This window comes from Camellia sinensis, chromosome 2, assembly GCF_055761805.1.
Source record: "Camellia sinensis isolate YWXY chromosome 2, ASM5576180v1, whole genome shotgun sequence".
NCBI lineage: Eukaryota > Viridiplantae > Streptophyta > Magnoliopsida > Ericales > Theaceae > Camellia > Camellia sinensis.
In genome coordinates, this window is record NC_138962.1 from 179,330,516 (window position 1) to 179,335,744 (window position 5,229).

The following is a 5,229-nucleotide window of genomic DNA, read 5'->3' on the forward strand; positions in this document are numbered from 1 at the left end:
GTCCAAAACCCCCAAAAGTAGGGCCCATTCAGACCCAAAAATTTTGGAAATAACATGTAGGGGTCGACCCTTAGGACTGGGGTGTCGACCCTTAAGAAGAAAAGCTAGAAGATTAATGTTTTCTGCAGCCAAGGGTCGTCCTTTAAAACTCAGATGTCGACCCTTTATTTTAGAATATGACCCAGGACAAAACAGCAAGGGAAAGGTCGACCCTTGGAACTCGGGTGTCGACCCTAGAGAAAACTAGTAGAGGCATTCAAAATTCAAAGAGGTATAACTCTCTTGTTCGGACTCCGTTTTAGGTCGTTCTTGTGTCCAAATCGAAGCCCCGGAAACAAGCTTTCCAATGGTTCCAGTCTCACATTCAAATTCAAAGTATGGAAGGAGAAAAGGGATAAAGAGTGAAGGTTGGTCAAAAATGAAAACTCAAAATTTGGGGCTTTTGATCTAATCTTGCCTAAATACCTTGTTAAGGCTTCAATTAAGGTTCCAAACATGCCCTAAGGATCCTTAATTATAATATTTAGAGTTCACTTGCCAACCCATCAATGTCAAGAGTCTGACAACCACACAACCAATACGAATTAGAATCTGAGTCATTACACAGCATCCACACAACGATGCTCTGGTAATGACCCTCAAGATTAGGAAATGCCAAGTAGGGCGCATTCTAATCGACCAAGGCAGTTCTTGTGACATCATATATGTCTGATGTTACAAGAAGCTTAGCCTTCATCAAGATAATATGGAGCAGTTCAACAACCCAATGGTTGGGTTTAATGGAACGCCGACATGGCCCCTTAGAGCAATAAATTTGGAGGTGCAGGCAGGCACCAGGAAGGTAAGCACAGAGTTTACAGTAATTGACACCCCCTCCCCCTGTAATGTTATCTTGGAAAGGCCATGGTTGTACGCAATGAGGGTTATTCCCTTAACGCTACACCAACTGTTGCGGTTTCCAACAGAGCATAGAATTAAGGAAGTTAGAGGGGATTAGGTGCAGGTAAAAAATTGCTCCATGGCAGCAATGAAATCCATCTGCAACGTGCGAGAGACGGAAATAGCAAAAATTGAAGACAAAGACATGGACATTATAGATGATGTCAGTAAAGAACCAGCTGAGAAAAGTGAGGAAGCCTTGAAGAAAATTCTGGTCCAAGAAGGGAATGAAGAGCACTTCTTCCTTCTCGGCTCAGGTTTGGCCGATGATGAAGAAAGAGAGTTGGAAGCTTTTTTACAGGCCAACATAGAAGTATTTGTCTGGACGCCATACGAAATGACAAGCATTGACCTCGAGGTCACATGCCATATGCTCAATGTGGACAAGTCGGCTAAACCAGTTATCCAGCGAGCAAGGAGGCCGGCGTTGATGCATGTTGAGGCCGTTGAGGAGGAAGTGGACAAACTGCTGGAAGCCAAAGCCATTCGTGAGGTGAACTACCCTACTTGGCTGTCTAACACTGTGGTAGTGAAAAAGAAGAACGACAAATGGAGGGTTTGTGTTGATTTCACTAACTTGAATAAGGCTTGTCCCAAGGACAGTTTTCCACTACCCAAGATTGATCAGTTAATAGATGCCACTTCAGGGCATGGGAGGATGAGCTTCCTAGATGCTTATAGGGGATACCACCAGATAGCAATGTATCCCCCTGATGAGAAGAATACTGCATTTATCACCCCAAATGGACTGTACTGCTACAGGGTGATGCCTTTCGGGTTAAAAAATGCAGGAGCAACCAGCAGAGGTTAGTAACCAAGATATTTAGACATTTGATTAGCAAGACAGTAGAAGTGTACATTGATGACATGGTCGTGAAGACCAAAGAACCTGGGAATCATCTGGCTGACTTGAAAGAAGTATTTGATATCCTGAGACTATATCGGCTTCGACTTAATGCTTCGAAATGCACATTCGGAGTCGGATCTGATAAGTTCCTGGGATACTTGGTTACCAGAAGGGTCATCGAGGCAAGTCCAGATCAAATCAAGGCCATCCTTGACTTGAAAAGCCCAACATCCGCAAAACAAGTACAGATGTTGACAGGAAGGACCGTAGCCTGAATAGGTTTATCAGCTGAAGTTCTGATAAGTGTAAACCATTTTTTAGTTTGTTAAAGAAAGTCACAGATTTTTTGTGAATAGAGGAGTGCGAAGTCGCCTGGCCGACTTAAAAAAGTACCTAACAACAGCTCTGGTTCTGTCAAATTCAATTCTTGGAGAAGAATTGTTCCTATACTTGGCAGTTTCAGAGCACGCAGTAAGTGCAGTGATAATCAGAGAAAAAAAGGGAGAACAAAGGGCAGTATACTATGTGAGTAAAACCCTAGCAAGTGCAGAGACCAGGTATTTATCCCTAGAAAAGTTGACACTAGCCTTGGTGATGGCTTCAAAAAAATGAATCATTACTTCCAAGCCTGCAAGATTGTGGTACTAACTGAGCATCCTTTGAAGTCCTTATTGCAGTAAGGAGATCTGACAGGCAGGGTAGCCAGATGGGCAGTAGTGTTGGGCCAATATAACTTAGAGTTTAGGCCTAGAACAGCAATTAAAGGCCAGGTTTTGGCCGACTTTGTGGCCGAGTTCACATTTTGTGCCATCCCACGTCGAACTCCAGTGAGCCGCGGCTTGAGATGCCCAGAAAAGCAAGAAGAAACCTAGCTAGGGCCAAAGAACCCCACTCAAGCAAAATAGAAGAAAGAAGAGAAACCAAAGCCCTGCAACATCTACATCGGCAACTCCTTTCGCCTGTTTGTTGATGAAAGTTCAAACCATCAAGGAGCAGAAGAAGGAGTAGTGTTAGTATAGCCAGATGGGCGAATGCTAGAACAGTCTATTCGTTTGGGGTTCAAGGCCTCAAATAATGAAGCAAAGTATAAGGCATTGATTGCAGGGTTAAAGCTAGCAGCAGCAATGAAAGCCAATGAAGTGGTAGTCTTTTGTGACTTCCAACTAATTGTAAATTAAGCAACAGGTGAATATGCAGCCCGAGATGAAAGAATGATAGCCTATGTCAAAGAAGTTGTTAGACTACTAGCATTATTCTAAGATTACCGGCTACAACAAGTTAACCAAGATGATAACAGCCATGCCGATACCTTGGCTAAGCTGGCTAGTGCAATGAAATCAGGGGAGACAAGGACAATAATGGTTAATTATTTGTCAGGCCTAAGTATGGAACCACTAATCACAGAGAACGAAGCAATGTGTGTGAAGATGGGTCCAAGTTTGATGGATACAATAGTGATGTTCCTTAGGGATGGCAAGCTGCCAGACAACAAAAAAGAGGCATATAAGACCAGGTTAAAATAGGCCAGGTTCAATCTAACAACAGATGGCCATCTCTACAAGAGATCCTTTACTGGTCCCCTTTTGAGATGTGTGCATCCCTCCCAAATTGAAGACTTCTTGTATGAAATACATGAAGGAGTATATAGAAGCCATGTTGGAGGCAAATCACTTGCTCATAGGGCCACTACTTAGGGGTACTGGTGGCCCTACATGTAGAAGGATGTTAAAACTTCAAAAAGTGTGAGAAGTGCCAAAGGTTTGCGCCTTTGATATATCAACCAGCAGTAGATTTGAACCCAATATCCAACCCTTGGCTATTTGCCCCGTGGGGCATGGATCTTGTTGGACAACTGCCCCAAGCAATTGGGCAAAGGAAGTTTCTGCTGGTAGCAACTGACTACTTCACGAAGTGGGTGGAAGCTGAATCCCTTGCGAAGATTCGAGATATTGATGTGAAGAACTTCATATGGAAGAACATCATCACTAGGTTTGGGATTCCAAGGGTAATAATAGTAGACAATAGTACACAGTTTGACAGTAAGCTAATCAAAAGCTTCTGTGCAAAGTATAAAATCAAAAACTACTACTCTACTCCAAGTTTCTCTCAGAGCAATGGTCAAGCAAAAGCATCCAATAAGACTATCTTGGATGAGATTAAAAGAGGCTGGAAGCAGCAAAGGGAAAATGGATGGAAGAGTTGCCCAATGTACTCTGGGCATATCGGACTATGTCGAGAAGATCAACTGGGGAGTCTCCATTTGCCATGGCTTATGGCACTGAAGCAGTTATCCCATTGGAAGTCGGTATCCCTGGGATCAGAATCTAGGAAGTAGAGAATGGGACTAATGAGGCCTTTCTGGCCCGAGATCTAGACCTGCTGGAGGAGAAAAGAGAGAGAGCAGCAATTCGACTGGGGGCATACCAGCAACAACTTGCTAGGACTTACAACAAGAAGGTCAACCCAAGAGAGTTTAAGGTTGGGGACCTAGTCCTAAGAAAGGTCGTCGGCAACAAGAAGGATCCCAGGGAGGGAAAACTTAGCCCAAACTGGGAGGGGCCTTATAGGATCATCTCGATTGCCTGCAATGGGGCATATCGACTTGAAGACACTGAAGGCAAAGAGTTGCCAGGACCCTGGAACACTTGCAACTTGAAGTTTTTTTATCATTAGTTTTTTATTTTTGCGAAGTTTATGTCATAATTTTATTAGCTGAAGTAATAATAAAATGTTAGTTTGATTTTTGAATTTAAAATTTGTGCGATAAGACTAACTAATCCTATGACGATGTTTCTGAATGAAACATGATAAATAACTTAGACTTATTATATGGCAGAGTTGAATTATACTTGCATATAATAGAGTTGAACTAATTTGGCGATGTTTCCAAACGAAACATGACGAATAACTTAGACTTATTATATGGCAAAGTTGAATTATACTTGCATATAATAGAGTTGAACTAAGTTGGTGATGTTTCCGAATAACAGATGACGAATAACTTAGACTTTTTATATGGCAGAGTTGAATTATACTTGCATATAATAGAGTTGAACGAAGTTGGCGATATTTCCGAATGAAACATGACGAATAACTTAGACTTATTATATGGCAGAGTTGAATTATACTTGCATATAATAGAGTTGAACTAAGTTGAATTAACCAAGACTTGCCATGTCGGCAGAGTTAAACTCAGAATGGAACTAAGTTTATTTCAAAGAAACCAAGGGTGAACACTTCAATTAGTCTTTGTTTGAATCTGACTTCGGTGATAGACCATAAACGCATAATGTGAACTTAAGTGGAACTTAGGTTCACATTAGGGAGCAGAGAGAGCAGGAATGATAAATAAACTTAAGAGCTTGGGACTTGTTAAAAATTTTTAGAAAAATTTACAAGTTAAAATGGGCTTAACACTTGTTGAAATTTCAGAGAAATTTACA